Source organism: Dysidea avara, chromosome 1, assembly GCF_963678975.1.
Source record: "Dysidea avara chromosome 1, odDysAvar1.4, whole genome shotgun sequence".
NCBI lineage: Eukaryota > Metazoa > Porifera > Demospongiae > Dictyoceratida > Dysideidae > Dysidea > Dysidea avara.
This window is the reverse complement of record NC_089272.1, coordinates 11311035-11328545: the sequence shown is the minus strand read 5'-3', so window position 1 is coordinate 11328545 and position 17511 is coordinate 11311035. Positions and strand designations below refer to the sequence as shown.

At 38.8% G+C, this 17511-nt stretch overlaps 1 protein-coding gene across 1 annotated transcript in view; it reads left to right on the top strand.

The window, feature by feature from the left end:
- LOC136256185 (uncharacterized) overlaps positions 1–17511 on the top strand; it is a 163240-nt gene that overhangs the window by 14225 nt on the left and 131504 nt on the right. Inside the window, exons 3-4 of the mRNA XM_066049136.1 lie at positions 16–117; positions 7707–7808. The gene's annotated coding sequence lies outside the window, so the exon portion shown is untranslated. The remainder of the gene's footprint in view (positions 1–15; positions 118–7706; positions 7809–17511) is intronic.

Sequence of the window (17511 nt, the reverse complement as noted above, 5' to 3'; positions counted from 1 at the left end):
TTTTACTATCTATAGAGTGGGCAGAACATACTACATATTGCAGTAGAATACAACAGTTTTGAAGTTGTCAAGTGGATTATAAACCAAAATGTTGTTCCTGTGGATAGTACTGATAATGTGAGTGTAACAGTGTTTGTGGTAGTGACTGTATGTATGTACGTGTGTATGTAGTAACAATTTTTGTTAATTTATAACTGATGTTTAAAAGTTGCTATGCCTGTATAATTGTGGTTTGATTTCTACGTAATGTACTATTATTTATTTTATTTATTTATTATAATTTTACTGGACACTGGACAGACAGATAGTGTCTGATGCGTTCAAGGGACCAGTCCAAAAGAATACATTACAACCATACATATTACTTCTACAGTGATATTTGCTATAAAAAGTTGTCAATCAAAGAGTCGAGTTAATTATTGCTTGTAGCTTGGATTTGAACAGGGGTAGAGTGTTACTTTCAATTAAATCACTAGGTAAATCATTTCAAACTCGTATTGTTCTTTGGGGAAAAAAGATCTGACAGGGCTTGTTTCAGTACTTTTTATTGATCTGCTATGGTCCCTACTCTAGTTGAAAATTCCAATATTTGTGCACTTGTAAAGATAGGTAGGCACAAACAAAAGTTTATAAACGTGTGTTATCAGCAAAAATAGTGGTTGCTTGAGGACGAGGTGTACATCAGGGATTTCTGGGGGGATTTCAGCTCAAAGACACCTGTGTAGCTATTAGAACAAACACATAACACACGCATATTAGTTTATACATACTCTGAAAGTGTGGATAGTAGCTGATAGAAGAGCATCTTATAGTTTCCGATGTCCTGCCGTAGACAGAGTTAGTTCCATGTGAAAATCACCAAACACCTGTGTAGATAGAAACAATCTAATCCAAAACAGTCAAGCTGTAAAAAAAGTGTGCGGCCCTCAGAAAGGCTATGGTGAAAACAGATGTGAAATCCAAGGTGGCGGCCAAGAAATGGCTGTGATGGTAGGTTAATGGTAAAAATTTTAATAATGACAATTCAGGTAAATTTTGTGAAGCGGCACAAAAATTCACCTGAATTGTCGTTATTAAAATTTTTACCATTAACCTACCATCACAGCCATTTCTTGGCCGCCACCTTGGATTTCACATCTTTTTTCACCATAGCCTTTCTGAGGGCCGCACACTTTTTTTACAGCTTGGCTGTTTTGGATTAGATTTCATTTCTTTTTGTATTTGTATACCCCAAAGCCGGCCTATGGACAGCTTTGGGACTTTTTTAACCTATGTTTTTTTTCTTTACTACAGGAAGACGAAAAGATGAAGTAGATGTACTGTAAATATTTTATCAGTAAATGTACAAATTATATATATAATACATATGTGATCGGATTTGCGAAAAGGGGTCTTCCACACACATCCAATTTGCCAACTTTGACAATTGATAACTTCAGATTGGAAAGAGCTATTGCCTTGAAATTTGGACAGTGGTGATTTCTTTGCAGCTGAACTCTCTACATGATAGTTTCTTTGTAGCTGAACTCTCTACAAGGTAATTTCTTCTAGCTGATCTCTCTACAGGTAGATTTTTTGTAGCTGAACTATCTACAAGGTAACTTCTTCTAGCTGATCTCTCTACAGGGTGATTTGTTTGTAGCTGAATTCTTTACAGGTGATTTGTTTGCAGCTGAGCTCTTTATAGAATGGTTTCTTTGTAGCTGAGCTCTCTACAAAGTAACTTCTTCTAACTGATCTTTCTACAGGGTGATTTGTTTGTAGCTGAACTATCTACAAAGTAACTTCTTCTAGCTGATCTCTCTACAGGGAGATTTGTTTGTAGCTGAACTCTCTACAGGTGATTTGTATGTAGCTGAATTCTGTACAGGTGATTTGTTTGCAGCTGAGCTCTTTACAGAATGGTTTCTTTGTAGCTGAACTCTCTAAAAGGTAACTTCTTCTAACTGATCTTTCTCCAGGGCAATTTGTTTCTGGTAGAATTTTCTACAGGGTGATTTCTTTGCAACTGAACTCTCTACATGATGGTTTCTTTGTAGCTGAACACTCTACAAGGTAATTTCTTCTAACTGATCTCTCTACAGGGTGATTTGTTTGTAGCTGAACTATCTACAAGGTAACTTCTTCTAGCTGATGTCTCTACAGGATGATTTGTTCGCAGCTGAATTCCGTACAGGTGATTTGTTTGCAGCTGAGCTCTTTACAGAATGGTTTCTTTGTAGCTGAACTCTCTACAAGGTAACTTTTCTAGCTGATGTCTCTACAAGGTAGCTAGTTTGTAGCTGAACTCTCTACATGGTGGTTTCTTTGTAACAGAACTTTCTACAAGGTGACTTCTTCTAGCTGATCTTACAATAGGGTGATTTGTTTGTAGCTTCACTCTCTACAAGGTAACTTCTTCTAGCTGATCTCTCTGCAGGGTGATTTGTTTGTAGCTGAATTCTGTACAGGTGATTTGTTTGCAGCTGAGCTCTTTACAGAATGGTTTCTTTGTAGCTGAACTCTCTACAAGGTAACTTCTTCTAGCTGATCTTTCTACGGGGCAATTTGTTTCTAGCAGAATTTTCTACAGGGTGATTTCTTTGCAGCTGAACTCTCTACATGGTGTTTTCTTTGTAGCTGAACTCTCTACAAGGTAACTTCTTCTAGCTGATCTCTATACAGGGTGACTTGTTCGTAGCTGAACGATCTACAAGGTAACTTCTTCTAGCTGATCTCTCTACAGGGAGATTTGTTTGTAGCTGAACTCTCTACAGGTGATTTGTTTGAAGCTGAACTCTCTAAATGATGGTTTCTTTGTAGCTGAACTCTCTACAAGTTAACTTCTTCTAGCTGATCTCTCTACATGGTGATTTGTTTGTAGCTGAACTATCTACAAGGTAACTTCTTCTAACTGATCTTTCTACAGGGCAATTTGTTCGTGGCAGAATTTTATACAGGGTGATTTCTTTGCAGCTGAACTCTCTACATGGTGGTTTCTTTGTTGCTGAACTCTCTACAAGGTAACTTCTTCTAGCTGATCTCTCTACAGGGTGATTTGTTTGTAGCTGAACGATCTACAAGGTAACTTCTTCTAGCTGATCTCTCTACAGGGAGATTTTTTTGTAGCTGAACTCTCTACAGGTGATTTCTTTGAAGCTGAACTCTCTAAATGATGGTTTCTTTGTAGCTGAACTCTCTACAAGTTAACTTCTTCTAGCTGATCTCTCTACATGGTGATTTGTTTGTAGCTGAATTCTGTATAGGTGATTTGTTTGCAGCTGAGCTCTTTAAATAATGGTTTCTTTGTAGCTGAACTCTCTCAAGGTAACTTCTTCTAGCTGATGTCTTTACAGGGTCACTAGTTTGTAGCTGAATTCTCTACATGGTGGTTTTCTTTGTAACTGAACTCTCTACAAGGTAACTTTTTCTAGCTCATCTTTCTACAGGGTGATTTATTTGTAGCTGAATTCTGTACAGGTGGTTTGTTTGCAGCTGAGCTCTTTAAAGAATGGTTTCTTTGTAGCTGAACTCTCTACAAGGTAACTTCTTCTAGCTGATGTCTCTACAATGTCACTAGTTTGTAGTTGAGCTCTCTACATGGTGGTTTTTTTGTAACTGAACTCTCTACAAGGTGACCTCTTCTAGCTGATCTTTCTACAGGGTGATTTGTTTGAAGCTGAACTCTCTACAAGGTAACTTCTTCTAGCTGATCTCTCTACAGGTAGATTTGTTTGTAGCTAAACTCTCTACATAATGGTTTCTTTGTAGTTGAACTCTCTCAAGGTAACTTCTTCTAGCTGATGTCTTTACAGGGTCACTAGTTTGTAGCTGAATTCTCTACATGGTGGTTTCTTTGTAACTGAACTCTCTACAAGGTAACTTTTTCTAGCTCATCTTTCTACAGGGTGATTTATTTGTAGCTGAATTCTGTACAGGTGGTTTATTTGCAGCTGAGCTCTTTAAAGAATGGTTTCTTTGTAGCTGAACTCTCTACAAGGTAACTTCTTCTAGCTGATGTCTCTGCAAGGTCACTAGTTTGTAGCTGAGCTCTCTACATGGTGGTTTTTTTGTAACTGAACTCTCTACAAGGTGACCTCTTCTAGCTGATCTTTCTACAGGGTGATTTGTTTGAAGCTGAACTCTCTACAAGGTAACTTCTTCTAGCTGATCTCTCTACAGGGAGATTTGTTTGTAGCTGAACTCTCTATAAGGTGATTTGTTTGTAGTTGATCTCTCTGCAGGTTGATTTGTTTTAGCTGAACTCTCTACAGGCTGATTTGTTTGTAGCCGATCTCTCTACAGGGTAATTTGTTTGTAGCTGAACTCTCTACAAGTTGATTTCTGTGTAGCTGATCTCTCTGCAGGTTGATTTGTTTGTAGCCGATCTCTCTACAGGGCAATTTGTTTGTAGCTGATCTCTCTACAGGGTGATTTTTTTGTAGCTGACCTCTCTTCAGGGTGATTTGTTTCTAGCTGATCTCTCTACAGGGTGATTTTTTGTAGCTGACCTCTCTTCAGGGTGATTTGTTTCTAGCTGATTGCTCTACAGGTTGATTTGTTTGTAGATGAACTCTCTACAGGGTAATTTGCTTGTAGCTGAACTCCTTACTTTGTGTCTAGTTTGTAGCTGATCTCTCTACAGGGTGATTTGCTTGTAGCTGATCTCTCTACAAGTTGATTTGTATAGGTAATCACACACATTTGAGTGCAATTAGGGAATAATTGTACGAGTAAAAGTCAAAATTGCACGAGGCGAAGCCGAGTGCAATTTTGGCTGTTACGAGTACAATTATTCCATAATTGCACGAAAATGCGTGTGATTGCCTACTAATCACATAGTGACCACCCTTCATGGTTTGTAGTACACATCTATCCAGTTCTATGTGGCCATTAACTTCTACCAGGTGATTGCATCATCCTTCTTTGTATTACATCATTTGTTGTTGCACTTAAAAGGCTTCACATGTCAGCAATTCTGATTGGCTACTCAAAATGTCTACATATGTTGCACTTAAAAGGCTTCTATTGTCAGCTTCTTTGATTGGCTATTCATTATATCACTTTCTTGTTGCACTTAAAAGGCTTCTGTTATTCTGCTATTTTATTGGCTACTTTACAGTGCAATTACAGAAACAAGGCCATGCGATTTGGGATTAATTGCACTCCTACTATTGAGACTAATGTATGGCAAATGAAATCACTATGTGATTAGTGTGTATATAGATGATCTCTCTGCAGGTTGATTTGTTTGTAGCCGATCTCTCTACAGATAATCTGTTTGTAGCTGAACTCTCTATAAGGTGATTTGTTTGTAGCTGATCTCTCTGCAGGTTGATTTGTTTTAGCTGAACTCTCTACAGGGTGATTGCTTGTAGCTGAACTCTGTACATTGTGTCTAGTTTCTAGCTGATGTCTCTACAGGGTGATTTTTGTAGCTGAACTCTCTTCAGGGTGATTTGTTTCTAGCTGATCTCTCTACAGGTAGATTTGTGTTGATTTGTTCATTGCTGATCGCTCTAAAGGTAATTGATTTGTTGCAGTTGAACGCCTTGCAAAGTGTTTTGTTTGTAGCTGATCACTCTAAAGGGTAATTTGTTTGTAGCTGAACTCTCTCCACAGTGACTTGTGTGTAGCAGAATTCTGTGTAACTGAATTCTCTATAGAGTGACTTAATTGTAGCTGAATTCTCTACACAGTGCATGACTTGTTTATAGCTGAACTTTCTTCAGTGTGACTTGTAATGTTCTGAATCTCTATAGTGGTATATTTGCTTAACTCTCCACATGGTGACTGTCTTCTTGCTGAACTGTCTATAAGATTAACTGTTTGCAGCTGAACTCCCTACAGAATAACTTGTGATGTAATAAAATTCTATAATGGAGTAAATAAATTAGCCGAATGCTCTATTAGGGTGACTGTTCTATTAGAGTATCTCTATCTCGCATTTGTTACACGGAGTTGGCTTTCGAATCATAACTCAGTGGTTTGTAATCCGATTCTTCTGTACTACTGCAAGGACTTTCTATGAAGATTATTCCAGCTATACACCGATTTTCAGCTCATTGCTCTAAGCGGTTTGCCTAGTAGGCATGAAAACTAATACTTTTTTATTCATAAAAATCGATCGCGTAATTGTGACACAGGTTGGGTTTTGTGTCATATCTCCGTGGTCTTTATCTCGATTCCTTTCAAACCACCAAAAGGCACTCCTACGATGGTTACTCCATCTACATAGCAATTTTCAACTCATTCCATGAAGCGGTTTACCCTGTAGGCGTGACAACAAATCGATCTTGTTTTACGCGAATAATCGGTCATAACTCCTGAACCATTCATCGGATTTGTACCAAAGTTGATGCTAGGATTCGCCTTTGGACTCCCTTTCTGTGTGCCAAATTTCAAGGCGATCGGAGTACGCGTTTGCTTGTTATAGCAATTTTTGCAAGTGTGCAAAAAGACAAAGAAGAAGAAAAAAAAAACGAAGAAAAAAAAACGAAACTTTGGCAGCTCATATCTTGGAAATGGCTTGAGCGATGTCCTTCAAATTTGGAATGTAGACTCCCTTGGCTGGCGGGCAACTGTGTAGCAAATTTGGTTCCAATCAGATAAGTGATCACCGAGATACAAAGGTGTGAAAATGACGTTTTCGTTCTTCCTGTCAATATACTCACGGTGTGGCGCGCCGGCTTCTTGGGCCGCACGACACACTTCCGTGTGTCTTGATACAGCATAGCAAGAATAAAATAACTACATAGCTAGCTAGCACTGAGCATACAATGATCAGCTACCTACCCATCTAAAATGTACGTGGCGTAGCATGATCATAGTTTCCATTCCACTACTTTGTACTAAATGTTGCAGTACGATGTCAAACTACGATACTTTTTACTGCTGCTATGGGTAAACTTCAACTACATTTGTGGTATGGTGCTTGGGTATGTCAAAGGCTATCACCAGTGTTACAAATCAGTTGTAAACCAGTTTACAACTGATTGTAACATGACCATGTACCTCCTTTTGGACACACAGTCTGACCACTAAGTAGTTCATTGACTTCAAACAAAACCAAACACCAAACCCACACAGGAAGTCACAATACAAGGCTAATATATCAAGGACTGACAAGGAGGTAAATTTTTCTGGAATGAATAAACACGCAACAGTGCACTCGTCTGAATGAATGGGGAAGCAGTACAAATGCTAGGCTGTATTGGTATCTGTATACCACCCGCACATTTACCAATAAATTAAGCTAACCAAGGCTATTATAGTGCTGCACCACTCAACAATCAATATCAGACACTTCAGCTACACCCATCTAAATGATCCAAAGCAGACAAGCAGTACAATGACTCGAGTGATCGGCATCAATAATGGCACCTAGTTCTCGTACATGACAAACATGCTACCAATGAATAAACTAGCTATTTTTATACTGTAAATTTAGACCTGCACAATTGTGTCAGATTTGGTCACAAATATTATAGTATACAAAACTTTGTCAATCACTTTAATAGAGTATGCGCCTGTTGACAAAATAGTCTAATAAAACGGTCGTTTTGGCATTTGGATAATCTACTGTCCACTGTATCTGTAGTGTGAGCCTTTTATAATAGGCATAGTACATGTGTAACTACTGTATAGATAGCTACTGTGTATATACAGTATTAGTTGTATACAGTATGGTATGAATAATTATACAATACATGTTTTACTATCTATAGAGTGGGCAGAACATACTACATATTGCAGTAAAATACAACAGTTTTGAAGTTGTCAAGTGGATTATAAACCAAAATGTTGTTCCTGTGGATAGTACTGATAATGTGAGTGTAACAGTGTTTGTGGTAGTGACTGTATATATGTATGTGTGTATGTAGTGACATTTTTTTGTTAATTTGCAAGTGATGTTTAAAAGTTGCTATGCCTGTGGATTTTTTTCTCCTTTCTCCAACTTTCAAACACACCTTATGTAGCTAAAGTCTTTGGGCAGGCTGTAGGACCAGAAGCCCTACAGACCTTCAGCACTTGTGCTGTAAAGCATTAATAAATAAACTAGTGTCCATTTGGTTCTACTTGGGGTACTTAGAGATAATGAGTTACTCTCTAGAATTCCTATGGATATAAATACATGAAAATAACAAGGAGAAAACATCCTGACCACCTGGTAGACTCCTGTAAGCATTCGAGCGTAAATCGGATGGCTGCAGGTTCGAGGCTACCTAGGTTCAGTCATGGATTTTTTCTCCTTTCTCCAACTTTTCAAACACACCTTATGTAGCTAAAGTCTTTGGGCAGGCTGTAGGACCAGGAGCCCTACTGACCTTCAGCACTTGTGCTGTAAAGCATTAATAAATAAAATAAAATTGTGGTTGATTTCTATGTAATGTACAATTATTTATTTTATTTATTATAATGTACTGGACAGACAGATAGTGTCTGATGCGTTCAGGGGACGATTCCAAAAGAATACATCACAATCATACATATTACATCTACAGTGATATTTGCTATAAAAAAGTTGTCAATCAAGAGTCGAGTTAATTATTGCTTGCAGCTTGGATTTGAACAGGGGTAGAGTTACTTTCAATTAAGCCACAAGGTAAATCATTTCAAACTCGTATTGTTCTTGAGGGAAAAAAGCTATAATTTTGTAATAATCACAATCAGTAATAGGTATAATGAAATGTAGAGTGTGGTACTAATGGGTAGATTGTTGGGTTCTGGTGAAGTAAGGTGGTAGCTGTACTGCTATAAGATGGTAATTATTAGATTTGTAAACATGTGTAGTCTTGATATGTGTCTACAAGTGGTTAAAGTGTGCCATGGTAGCAATTCCAGCATAGAAGTAACAGAGCTTGACCAGTTATAATTCGACATTGTCCATCTTGCAGCTTTTGTCTGTTCCTTTTTGAATTCATTAATGTCTTTCGGTAAATGTGGATCCCACACTGTAGAATAGTATTCTAGAATAGGACGAACCATAGAACTGGCTTTGGTGAATTGAAAGCATTGTATAGGTTTCTTCTATAGTTATTTGATGTGAGGAGAGAAGGAAATTTACTGTCAAGAATTAATCCTAGAAACAAATGTCCAAAAAACAGTTTGTAATAGTTGATTCTTAATTAAGTTAATATGCTGGTTGTAATTGTGATAGTACATTGATGTACTGGAATGAACCTTTGCTAACAAAGTTCACAATGTCTCATCCTTCCAAGTTATCACAGATGTGCAGAATGTCCATTGATGTCTGAAGATTACTATCTGGAATAGAACCTGCAGAATTGATACTAGCAGTTCTGTAAAACATGTCATTAAATAGAATTTTCTACCTACACTACATTATATGAAGTTTATAACCAGTTAAACTAAGTTAATTTAGCGACTGTTTACAATGTGGTTTTTTCTTTGATGGTGTGATACTGATCTGATGGTAGTGGGCTAGGTGTGAGTCACTTTAAGTGTAGCGAGCACAGTTTATATCACCAACATTCGTGATCAAGGATTGAAAAGGTGGCAATAAGTATAAATGGGGTGATCATTAACTGGAGAATAATTGTTGCGCATGTGTCGGATAAAAGGCACATAGAAAAATGTCAAAAGGCATGGCAAGGCTGTTTATGAGTGTACGCTGCTAGCCTATGATAATACCACAACGCGAGAGAACTTAAAAATGCACTGAATTAGACTGGGAGCTCATGACCCACCTGGCAATACCAGCACTCAGTGAATGGCGGAAACTGATGAGGAGGCATTTTACAACAACACTGAACACCACGGCAGTGGACCAGGCTGCGGAAACAGTATCAGGTCCAGCAGAAATAACGGTAAAGGCGATGGTAGATGACGGCAATGGACAGAACGGGTTGCAGCAGCAACACCAAGTGAGAACCATCAATGAACGACGTCATTCCCATGCTGGTCAGAGAATTCAAGGTAAGGTGGTGCAGGGGTTGGTCCCGTGCTGATTCCAGGTATGTTTACACATTGAAATTGTTCTTTGATGTATTGTAGGTAACTTAGACGTCTCCTTTAGGTACCTAAGGTCCCAGTAATCATCTACGCTCCTTGGTCTGTGGGCCCACTAGTTCCGTGGGTGGCACTGTGATGGTCCACCATGGGATACATGCACCTTCGTAGTGCCTTCTTAATGTTAGAATGTTACCATGTGGTTTGGTATTTTGGAGAGTATTACTATGGTATTTGCATCTAACGGTACAATGTACTCAAGCCTAGATTCAGTTCACAGTGTGCAACTGGTAATCTGCCAAAAGAACTGGAATCACAACAGTATACAAGAAAAAAGCCATACCAGAAAAATTCAGAGCCACAATGTATACACTTAACATACCTTTACTTCCAGCTATCTCATCTATAGCATATCTTGGAGGAGTTTTTGCTCGTTTGATGATTTCCCACAGATCTCTCTTCAGTGAGCTTTTTGGATATGCTATACCTGTGAATCATCATACAGTCACATACTGAAACAGTGACAGTATATGCATACTGCCTTACATTTCTTATCTAATCACTCTTTCAGCTGTGCTTTTTGCCACTTTTGCTTTAGTTGCTCCTCCAAATAGCGACTGCTGTTAATACAGTAATGTTTACAGTTGACAAATTTAACACCTACCTGTGGTAACTGCCATTGTCTAGTACAATCAGACAATTGGCTGGTAATGCTGGAAGTAACCTTTCTTGAAGCCATCTTTCAAAATTCTCTGCATTCATTTCTTGATGGTAATCTGCTGCAGATCCTTTCTCGGCTTTAAAAACCCAATCACAACCTGAAAGAACAACTGCGTTTACTGGATACTTGACATCATAGAAAATTACAGGGAATCCATCCATCTTTACCACCAGCATGTAGGTGCTCTCCTTTATCTGATGGCTTGCTATGTATAAATTAGGTTAAACAAGAAGAATTTTGAAAGCTATTTAACAAACCTGACTCCTCCTATAGTCCCCCCAGTAGTCTTATCAGCCTCTACCCAGGCTCTGGACTTTCCATCATGCGCATTGGCCCAAGCCTCATCCAAGTACACTACTTGTTTTCCTTCAGTTCTGTTGCGCCTCATTCGTCTCAAATATTTATGACGCTGGTGGACCATGCGGGGCTGCTCATAGTACCGTATAGCGGGAAATTTTCGAAAGGTTAAATTTTCGAAAAGACTGCATGATTGGAAATTCGGAAAAATATTTTCAAAACAATGTCTCTTTACCGCACCGCACCGCACCACACCGTAGATAATTAATTCACGGAGGAAGCTAACTGTGGTTGCGTTGATCACATACATAGCTGCTTTAATTGTTCAGTACAGCTAGATAAACGTTCAATCTGGCTTTGATAGAATCTCATATAGCTATCCTAGGGTCTTCCTTTGTGGGTTGAACCATGTTGTTTGGTGGACTTCGCCTCAGTGGCCTGCGGATCAAGCCATAGCTAAGTACATGGCGTTTTTCAGCCCATATAGATGTTTGTTGATAATTATAGTCTTTCCTAGTAATTTCAGGTCTCTTGAGCTCTTATAGGCTTCAAGACTGGTGGTGTCATTCGTGCTCGCTCATATGCGCGCGCGTGTGGTAGCTATAGCTACATGGCAAGCTACTTGTGTGTGGCCCAGTGCCTAGCTATAAGACATTAGGCCAATAGCTAACTGATATTAGCAGAACCTATGCATGCGTGCACTCACAAAAATCATTTATATATACCTAGCTATACCTTCTTTGATTGTCACTTCAAAGCCGGGATGTACTATTTTCGAAAAAATAATTTCGAAAACACATTGTTATTTTCGAAAATTTAACCTTTCGAAAATTTCCCGCTATACGATATACCCTGCATGTATGTGTAGTAAAATTAAAACACACAAACTGGTGCAATGCTAACCTCTTGTCATTAATGGTTTTATGCTTGAATCCCATATCCTTTAATACCCTCCTGAGTGATGTTCTCCCCCCGGAGAAAACACCATCATTCCGAAGTTTTGACTGTAGATGGAGTAACAAAGTCAAAGGCTCAAGCGTTCAAAATTCACCCACCAAAATCTTCGACAGTGATAGATTTTCTTTCTTGTCATACAACGAATGTATCTTTTGTCTGTCTTTTTCTTGGCATAGAAAACCCACCTTTCTTGCTGTACTCCATCCTCGCTCTTACAATAGATGACTCTGAAATCCGTACGTGGCGAAATGAATACCAAACCAAGCTGCAAAGAAAATATTTTATACCAGTGGCCTTCGAGATTCTCTGCTTCACATTGATGGAAACTTTAGACTTCTTTGCTTCTTACTCAAAGTACAGTAGTCCCATAGCTTCATGAGTAGAACCTTTGTTTGGCTATTTAACCTCTTTTCAAGAGGGTTTCACTCTGCACTCACTGACGCTGCACTGGACGCCATATTTTCGACAGTTAAGTGCATGCCTGTTACATGAGCTTATGAATAAATGTGTCATGAACATCATGTTTAAAGCCTTTGATCTTGTATGACTTCTTAATCAACAACCCAGGATTCAGCTCAATGTGAAAGTACTATAGACAATAACACCCCTGGTGCAAGTTCTGAAGTACACAACTTATTGATGGAATGTGAAAATGATGATGATAATGTCCCTGAAACAAACTCAGAAGTACAAGCCTCAGTGATGGAGGGTGAGAATGATGTGAATTTTAGTGCTGACATCTCTGTAGCAAGTTTAGAAATACAGAACATACCGATGGAGGGTGAAAGTAATGCTGACCCAGGTAACAACAATCCTGGAACGAGTTCAAAAGTACAGAATGAGGGTGAAAATACCTACGACGGAGCACCACAGACAAGTGTGAGTGTCATTGAATCAGTGATTGTTAATGGTGTGACAAGCAGTGACTCAGACACTGTCAACAAGTGAAACTAACTCTATTGATAGTAGCTCGGAATTTTCTCCCACCCCTTTGAAAAAGGTTCGTACTGCAGCCGGTCCAATTGAACTTGGCAATAGTATGTTTTTATGCCAAACTACACAACTGCAACAGTTTATTGACCAAATAAATGCAACTACAGAATGCTACACACCAGAGTGCGCTGGAAAACTTGTCCCTATAAATGTAAATTTATTAGGACTTGTAGTGATTACATGTAAGTGTAGTGGTTGTGCTGAATGAATGATTGGTTTAACAAGTTCTGTTAAAGTTGCATTTTCTCATCTCCTGGCTTGCAGTTTGGCTGTACAAGTTACTTTTATAGCCAGTGGCTCAATGCATTCACAGTATAATAAAGTTTTGAAGCAAGATGGCAGCAGTTACTACCAAAATCTTTTATGAAACAATTAAACTGTTGCATCCCATTGTGAATACCATGGTAACTGAGATGTGTGAAATGGCTAAAAGTGAAATGAAAGCACTTGATCCATCAATGGTTGACAGTTGGCAGCGGATAATCACGACTTCAGATGGAGCATGGTTGACAAGGGCTAAATACAGTCAAAACTGTACATTCACTATAAGAAACTATGTCAACAATTCTTTGCTTTATTTTGTACACTTGTGCATGCAAGGAAAAGGACAGGATCAACTGTATCCTGGTTCAGAACGGCATGCAGCTGACATTGCTTTTGGTCATGCTAAAGAAGAAGGTATAATGATAGAAGTGCAGTGGCAGGATGGAGACTTATCTTCAGCAAAAGCTTTTAGGATACATTACACTGATACTCAAAAATCTAAAGTAATGCTGTGTGGTGGTCATGTTGCACACGCTCACACTAAACATCTCAGGGAAAATGCAAAGAAAAAATCTTTCTATGAAACAATTAATGCCAGATGCACTAAAAGAAAAATTTCTTGAAGTTACAACAGTAAAATATCACTGTCCAAAGCGACATAAAAAGAAATGTGGCTGTCTTTCCAAGTCTTTACTGTGTGGCGCTCGAACTGACTTTCTTTATTGTCTATTGCAAGCAGAAACTGATTCACAGTTTTTTTTGTGGCTCATCTTGCTTTAGGGAAGTATCATGCCCATGACATTCATACTTGGAAAGGGGCAGTTGTGATTGGGGGGCAGTTGTGATTGGGGGGCAGTTGTGATTGGGGGGCAGTTGTGATTGGGGGGCAGTTGTGATTGGGGGGCAGTTGTGATTGGGGGGCAGTTGTGATTCTCATGGTATGAGGGCTTGCTGTTGTGGTAATTGCAAAGGTGACACTATAGAGTGTGAGGGTAAGGATTACCACTTGAAGAAACATCTGACATGTCCATTTCATGCGCTTGCTTGTGAGGTTGAGTGTTTTAACCATGCATCACAGGCCCCACAAATTATTCATACCGAAATGGGGCGATGCTATTCAAACTACCCAGAGGCCAGTCACAATGTTCTAGTAAGGTATCGGTCAAAGGACAAATACCTCCACAGCATTCACTACATACTAAGCACCAACATGGGCTTAATGCAAGCCAACATGACCTGGCTAAACAAGAAATATGGGATGTCTTATCATTGGTTGCTGGAATTGTTTTGCCAATTACTATTGCCTTTGTTTGATGGAATGGCAGCAGCATTACAGAGTGGGAATAAAGTCCATGCAAACAACCTTGAAAAGTAGAAAACAGAACAGTCTAAAGAGAACTTTACTAGCTGGAAGAAAACCCATATTCAAGAGCAAGAAGAAAGGAAGCAGTGGATGCGCAGACAAAGGATTCAGCACACTTAATTATGGCTCAGATGAAGAAGTAGATGATGACGATGACTTGATTGACAGCAGTCACAATGAACAAGATACTACCTCTTCAAGAACACAGGGGAAATGTAAGTGTGGATCAGTAAAATGAAAGGTCAGGTTACAGTCAACGATTTTGAGGATTTAGTGGACAGCTCCTACTGTGAGTTCGTCTATCCGATCCACACGTATACATTATCTCTTCTTCAGAGGCTGTAGCTGTAATCTCATTTTCAAAAACAACTTATCGCTTTTTCTTCTTCAATTGGCAATCACGATGGCTAGTTATTCTGAACCAAACCTGACCTTTGAATTGTTTTCCTTTCCTAGGACTATAATCTTCAGATTTTTTGTGCTTGTGTATCATTTTGATTTTTCTTTGTACACATTTTTGATTTCATGTAACCCTAGAGGATTTTGTGCCAGTTTTTGAGCTAGTGCTCTAGTTTATGGATCATGAGTTTAAAATTTGTGGGGAGTTTGGCTGTCCTTCGACAGGAAGAGAGTTATTGCAAAAATTACCAATCAAATGTACAAAACTATAATTTGTGTCACGAAGACAAGCCAAAAGTTCACTGTAACAACTGTGATTATTATTGTCAGGACCAAAGATTTGTACAGAGACACAACTTTTATAGGGTACATCACGTGAGCTTAATTATATTACATCATTACAATCAATACACACGATAGTGTGTCGTGCGGCCCAAGAAGCCGGCGCGCCACACTGTGAGTATATTGACAGGAAGAAAGAAAACGTCATTTTCACACATTTGTATCTCGGTGATACCTCATCCGATTGGAACCAAATTTACTGCAGAGTTGCCCGCCAGCTAGGGGAGTCTACATTCCAAATTTGAAGGAAATCACTCAAGCCATTTCCGAGCTACGAGTGGCCAAAGTTTTTTTTTTTTCGTTTTTTTTTCTTCTTCTTCTTCGTCTTTTCGCACACTTGCAAAAATTGCTATAACAAGCAAACGCGTACTCCGATCGCCTTGAAATTTGACACACAGAAAGGGAGTCCAAAGGCGAATCCTAGCATCAACTTTGGTACAAATCCGATGAATGGTTCAGGAGTTATGACCGATTATTCGCGTAAAACAAGATCGATTTGTTGTCACGCCTACAGGGTAAACCGCTTCATGGAATGAGTTGAAAATTGCTATGTAGATGGAGTAACCATCGTAGGAGTGCCTTTTGGTGGTTTGAAAGGAATCTAGATAAAGACAACGGAGATATGACACAAAACCCAACCTGTGTCACAATTATGCGATCGATTTTTAGTAATAAAAAAGTATTAGTTTTCACGCCTACTAGGCAAACCGCTTAGAGCAATGAGCTGAAAATCGGTGTATAGCTGGAATAATCTTCATAGAAAGTCCTTGCAGTAGTACAGAAGAATCGGATTACAAACCACTGAGTTATGATTCGAAAGCCAACTCTGTGTAGTAAATGCGAGATCGAGATACTCTAATAGAACAGTCACCCTAATAGAGCATTCGGCTAATTTATTTACTCCATTATAGAATTTTATTACATCACAAGTTATTTTGTAGGGAGTTCAGCTGCAAACAGTTAATCTTATAGACAGTTCAGCAAGAAGACAGTCACCATGTGGAGAGTTAAGCAAATATATCTCTATAGAGATTCAGAACATTACAAGTCACACTGAAGAAAGTTCAGCTATAAACAAGTCATGCACCCTGTAGAGAATTCAGCTACAATTAAGTCACTCTCTAGAGAATTCAGTTACACAGAGTTCAGCTACACACAAGTCACTGTGGAAAGAGTTCAGCTACAAACAAATTACCCTTTAGAGTGATCAGCAATGAACAAATCAACACAAATCTACCTGTAGAGAGATAAGCTAGAAACAAATAACCCTGTAGAGAGTTCAGCTACAAAAAATCACCCTGTAGAGACATCAACTAGAAACTAGACACAATGTAAGGAGTTCAGCTACAAGCAATCACCCTGTAGAGAGTTCAGCTAAAACAAATCAACCTGCAGAGAGATCAGCTACAAACAAATCACCTTATAGAGAGTTCAGCTACAAACAAATTACCTTGTAGAGAGATCGGCTACAAACAAATCAACCTGCAGAGAGATCAGCTACACACAATTCAACTTGTATAGAGATCAGCTACAAACAAATCACCCTGTAGAGAGATCAGCTACAAACTAGACACAATGTAAGGAGTTCAGCTATAAGCAAATCACCCTGTAGAGAGTTCAGCTACAAACAAACCAACCTGTAGAGCGATCGGCTAGAAACAAATCACCCTGAAGAGAGGTCAGCTACAAAAAATCACCCTATAGAGATATCAGCTAGAAACAAATTACCCTGAAGAGAGGTCAGTTACAAAAAATCACCTTGTAGAGAGATCAACTACAAACAAAACACTTTGCAGAGAGCTCAGCTACAAACAAATCAACCTGTAGAGAGATCATCTAGAAACAAATCAACCTGCAGAGTGATCAGCTACAAACAAATCAGCTTGTAGAGAGATCAGTTACACACAAATCAACCTGTAGAGAGATAAGCTAGAAATAAATAACCCTGTAGAGAGTTCAACTAAAACAAATCAATCTGCAGAGAGATCAGCTACATACAAATCACCATATAGATAGCTCAGCTACAAACAAATTACCTTGTAGAGAGATCGACTACAAACAAATCACCCTGCAGAGGGATCAGCTACACACAAATCAACTTGTATAGATACCAGCTACAAAAAAATCACCCTGTAGAGAGATCAGCTACAAACTAGACACAAAGTAAGGAGTTTAGCTACAAGCAAATTACCCTGTAGAGAGTTCATCTACAAACAAATCAACC